The following is a 6228-nucleotide window of genomic DNA, read 5'->3' as shown; positions in this document are numbered from 1 at the left end:
CAGCTACAGACCAACACGGCAGTCCTGCACTACTCAAATCCAGGTCCTGCATTTTGTCCAAATAGGAAATCTGTAAGGGGCGAATACTTTCCCACAGCACTATACCTCAGGTAACTGACTGTAAGTCTTCCCCAAATCCAGAAGGCTCACAGCCATGTTCACTGGGGTGTCTTGTGGGAAGTGCTGGGGGGATATGTTAATCTAAATGTGTGTAAACAAAGCAAGCAGAAATTAAAGGGTCATCTACAGTGTGCTTATAGCTGGAATTTAAACCCCAGGTTTAATCCTCTAGAACACAGTACTCCATAACAACTGGAACTGCTAATCCTTATTTCACAGTTTGTAGTCACTGTAGTTCACATTTGGTAGCTGATCCACTTGTAATGCAGTTAATTCCATGCAATGTTACTGATGTATGATGTAAACTGTGTTATAGTGCAGTGAGCATATTCTGTACCTGATCTGGAGTTCTGGTGGAGGATCAGGAGAATCAAATACGGGCTCATTGACCAATCAGCCTTCATCTCTGGAAGAGACACATACCCATGTGTAAATCACTGAGTAAATTACAGAGCCACATAGTGATAGGTTGAGGGAAAAAAGCTTTTCTTCACACTTGGTTAATATTATGACCTGTGATTTTGGTTTGGTGACATGAGCTAATACAACCAAACAGCCCCATGGTAGTGGAATGACCTTCCTGTGAAGGTCAGAACAGCAGAGTCTTTGACCTCCTTCAAGTGCAGACTGAAGACTCACCTGTCCAGGCTGCACCTTTCCCTCCTTACCTCACTGTAATAATTATCCATGTATGCTGTGTGTATGCTGTATGTAATGATCACACCTGTATTTCATTATGTTACTATTCTTAGTGTTCTACCCTTAGTGTTCTATGCTTGGTGTTCTACTCTTAGTGTTCTACGCTTAGTGTTCTATGCTTAGTGTTCTACACTTAATGGTCTATTCTTAGTGTTCTATGCTTGGTGGTCTACTCTTAGTTGCCAAAAGTTTGGTATTGCTGCTTGTTGGTCAGTTGATCTTAATTTTTCTACAAGGGTTAAAGTTTTATCAATGTTATCACTCTTGGAACAGTACTTCCCTCTTGGGTCTTCAGTGTACGTGTCCCTGGTTCTGATTGGCACTTTATTGTATGTCGTAATGTTGATTATGGTTGGAATGGATGAGTGGAAACAGTGTCGGATGAAATGAAGCACTAAGGAGGTTCACATATTCGTTCTGTAACCCACATAGAATATGCTGTCACTAAAGGGTTAACAAAATGATGCCACAAGGGGTGCACATGCGCAAATCAGTCGTGAGAGATTCCTTTAAGGAAGTAGCAAAGAAGAGCTCCAGACCATCTGACGAAAACAAATAAAAAAGTAGAAAAGATAATTGTTCAATTCTTACCAGGAATTGTAGAAAAGTGTGTTTTTGTTCAAACTAAAGTACTGCATCGTACTGCTGTTTTTGTTTTTACCGTGCTCTTTCTTCCGAGTGTCCGTTGTATGAACAGGCACATTAACCTCCCACTAGTTATAATGAGTGGGATATTATCAGTGAACCATGTTAAGTGTTTCGATCACATACTATTACAAAAAACAATCCGAGTGATGTGAGAGTATTGTTTACATATTATATTTTGATCATTTTTTTGTTAATTGTGTTTTGGCAACAACAACAAAAAAAAGAGTCATTTAGTTAAGTTAATGCGTTTTGAATGTGTTTTACCGAAGCACTAATGGAGTAAAAAAAATAACGCATTCATTTCATGTTGCTAAAAAGTAATAATTTATCATTTATGTTTAAGATAAATTAAGATATTGAGAAAAGATATATACCATATATTCAAAAGAAATAGAAATGATTGAAACTGACTATATCTTTTCTGTACTGCTACATGCAGATTGGTTTTTGATCCTGGATTTAGTTTTGTTCCATACCAGACTGAGTTTGATGGCGAGCCTGTCCCAGTGAGTGACTTTTCACAGGACGAAGGTTTGGATGCGGTGTGGCCAGCTGTTTCAGACTTCATTCTGTGGAGTGATTGAGTTGATTCCCATCAGGATTTCAGATAAGGAACACTTAGAAGTATTTTGTTCTACTACCCGGGTAGTTTGGCTAATCTTTTTTAAAAGACAAACAAAGATCATTTATTTTATTTTTCTATTTTTTCTTCTTCTTCGATTTTATTTTGGGTATTTTCAAATAAATTCTGTGAATGTTATGTTGCAGAGATTGTGCAATAAATCTGCCAGCTGTTACTGTTTTCCAAAAGCAACATCTCCTTCTGAGTCTTCTACACTTTACTACTCAAAACCTTTAGGTCTCTGATGTATAGCTATCCTTTTTAATTCAGTTAGAGGTGCTACAATTCACTTAATTTGTTTTACTAAATGGTGAGATTTAGTTTCCAGGTGTCCATCCAGCGACCGCTGTTTGCCTAAAAACTCGCCCGATCGTGACAGTCCTCATCAGGAGACATCACTACTGTTAAACAGGAATCTACACCCAGTGCCAGTTACTCAATGGCCACCAGATTACTGAACAGAGATCACTGAGAACATGCATTAAAATGGCAATTGTATTATTTTTCAACCTGATCACTACAGAACTCCATCATATATAGGTAACAGTAAAACTAAACAAATATGCAGCCTCCTTACCTGTCGTAGAAAATCTTTGTCGATTCTTAAAGGTACACATTAGGTACACATTATGAAGAGGAAAATACACTCACTGAGTACGTTACAGAGACGTGTGCACCAGCTTGTTCATGCAAATATTTCATGCAAATATTCTAACTGCCACAAGATGTTTTCTCATGCATATGTGATATGTGAACGGTGGTTCACATATTCATGTGTACAGTTTGCTTTTACTGAAGAAAGATTTTGTTTTTTACCTCCCCTTACTTACAACCCTAACGCTAATGGCAGCCCAAACCCTAATTCTAATGGTTGGTGGCAGACAAGGTAGTTTGAGTATCTCAGAAACTGTTGATCTGGGATTTTCACGCACACAAGTCTCCAGAGTTTGCAGAGAATGGTGCAAAAAATAAAAAACATCCAGTGTACATGAACAGCAGTTACATAAGTTTCACCACATGCAGTACTATGTAAGTCCAGTTACCCTGTAGGGGGTTTTGGAAGAACAATTAAATGAAAATGGAAAGATTTGCTTGAAGAATGCTGAGACCATGACCTCACACATGCACACACACGCACTCACACACACACACACTCACACACACTCACACACACATGCACACACACATGTGCACACGCACAAACTCACACATTACATTACATTATTGGCATTTGGCAGACGCTCTTATCCAGAGCGACGTACAACAAAGTGCATACCCATAACCAGGGATAAGTGTGCTGAAAGACCCTAGAGGGAAGTACAATTTCAACTGCTACCTGTACAACAAAGATAAGGACCAGGGCCTATCTTTTTTTTCTTTTTCTTTTCAACAAACAAATAAACAACAAAGCAAAAGTGACCAAAATTAACTATCAAAATACTGCTTACCAGCCAACTAAAAATACCGAAACACAAAGTAAATCACAAAGACAACTATTAAGGTTCACAGGGAGGTAGGGAGGGATGGGGAGAGGTGCTGCTTGAACAGGTGCGTCTTCAGTTTGCGCTTGAAGGTGGGGAGAGATTCTACAGTTCTGACCTCAACGGGGAATTCGTTCCACCACCGTGGAGCCAGAACAGACAGTAGTCGTGAGCGTGAGGTGGAGGTTCGGAGAGGGGGAGGTGACAAGCGGCATGTGGAGGCTGAACGAAGAGGTCTGGCAGGGGTGTAGGGTCTGATGATTTTTTGTAGGTAAGCTGGGGAAGACCCCTTAACTGCTTGGAAGGCTAGCACCAATGTTTTGAATTTGATGTGAGCCATGACAGGCAGCCAGTGGAGGGAAGTAAGCAGGGGGGTGACGTGTGAGTATTTTGGAAGGTTGAAGACCAGACAAGCTTCTGCATTCTGGATAAGTTGGAGGGGTCTGATGGCGGACGCTGGGAAGCCAGCCAAGAGGGAATTGCAGTAGTCCAGGTGGGACAGAACCATCGCTTGGACCAGGAGCTGGGTCGAGTAGGGGGTGAGAACATGCACACACTCACACACACACACGCACACACAAACACACACGCACACATGCACACACAAACACACACACGCACACACACACACACACACACATGCATAAAGAAATACTGAGGTCATGATGGGCCTGCATATACGGTTGAGGCTTCCATTAAATTCAATTTGGTGGTTTTTGAAGGGTTATGGTGCTACCTACAGATAAATATTAACCGCACAGAGAAGTTGCAGGTAGAGCACCTGGCAGTATTTGAATGGCATTAATAGCTTGCTAAAATACATCCTAATGGGCCCCTATGGCAGCTCATTCATGACATTGCACAACGACACAGATAAGTCTATTCTGACTGACACAATAGTTGGGACTGGGGGCTTATTCGGTAACGGGTGATACAGGGGTGTTCTGTTGAAGGGAATGCATGTTTAGCTGAACAGGTGAGTGTTGGGTGGGGGGTTGCACTTGATTGGCAGTATACATCATCTGTTGGTGTTATGTTTAGGATGTTTCGGCTTATTTTTATACAGCTGATGTGTGCGTGTTGAAATGAGAAGCATAATAATTGAGTTTGTAATACAGCTGGGCTGTTCTGGTTCTCATGGGCTGTTCTGGTTCTTATGGGCTGTTCTGGTTCTCCAGTGGAAAGCAGACTTGATTCAAAGGCATGGTGGACTGGGCTTAGTACTCTGCAGAGGTACAGGGGGAGGGAAAGGCTAAAAAAAAAAAAAATCAAATAGGCCCTGGTCCTTATCGTTGTTGTACAGGTAGCAGTTGAAATTGTACTTCCCTCTAGTGCACCTATCCCTGGTTATGGGTATGCACTTTGTTGTACGTCGCTCTGGATAAGAGCGTCTGCCAAATGCCATTAATGTAATGTAATGTAAAAACCCGCGTATCAAATGGCTTTCTCCGGAGTACAATTCCTCAAATGGGACGGAAACTCGACGCCTTTCCTTTCACATGCAGTTCCACGGCCACAGGACCACACTCAAAATACCACACGTAATACAAATGCTTAGTTATAATAATGTAATAATTCATCCTTAAATTCCTTAAATGCTTGTATCAGTGTCTGTCCATTGGCAAGACTGTTTGTCAAAGGCAACACATTGCCTGCATTCTGCACTCCATCAGATGGAGGTGCACCCTGCTCCACTGTACTCCTAGCACTGGCATATTTCACATTTCTTGTTCTAGTTTCAGTAAATACATTCATGTCATTCCTACAGGGCTATTCAAAGACTATACGTGAAATTGTAACCATAGCATAGATAGTCCTCTACTATAAACAAACTTCCATCTTTCTCTATATACAGTGAAGTCAAATATTTGGTGAAAGCAAAAAAAGGCATATTTTGATTCTTTTTCTTTTTCTTTTTTTTTTCATTTAGAAGAACCACTTATCTAGAGCAACCAATATATTATTTAAATGTACAACCTAGTTATACAAGTGGAAAATTTCACTGGATAAAATTCAAGATAGGTGTCTTACTGAAGGTGAGAGTCACAGTGACCTAGCTGGGAATTGGACACAGAACCATAACATTACAGGGTCATCTGCCTAACAGTTATACAGCACTATACTGCACAATTATATAATACCATATGCCCTAACCATTATACTACACTATACTACACCATTATACAATACCATACGCCCTAACCATTATACTACACTATACTACACCGTTATACAATACCATACGCCCTAACCATTATACTACACTATACTACACCATTATACAATACCATACGCCCTAACCATTATACTACACTATACTACACCATTATACAATACCATACGCCCTAACCATTATACTACACCATTATACAATACCATACGCCCTAACCATTATACTACACCATTATATAATACCATACGCCCTAACCATTATACTACACTATACTACACCATTATACAATACCATACGCCCTAACCATTATACTACACTATACTACACCATTATACAATACCATACGCCCTAACCATTATACTACACCATTATATAATACCATACGCCCTAACCATTATACTACACTATACTGCACCATTATACAATACCATATGCCCTAACCATTATACTACACCATTATACAATACCATACGCCCTAACCATTA

Source organism: Conger conger, chromosome 4, assembly GCF_963514075.1.
Source record: "Conger conger chromosome 4, fConCon1.1, whole genome shotgun sequence".
Lineage (NCBI taxonomy): Eukaryota > Metazoa > Chordata > Actinopteri > Anguilliformes > Congridae > Conger > Conger conger.
This window is presented reverse-complemented; position numbering follows the sequence as displayed.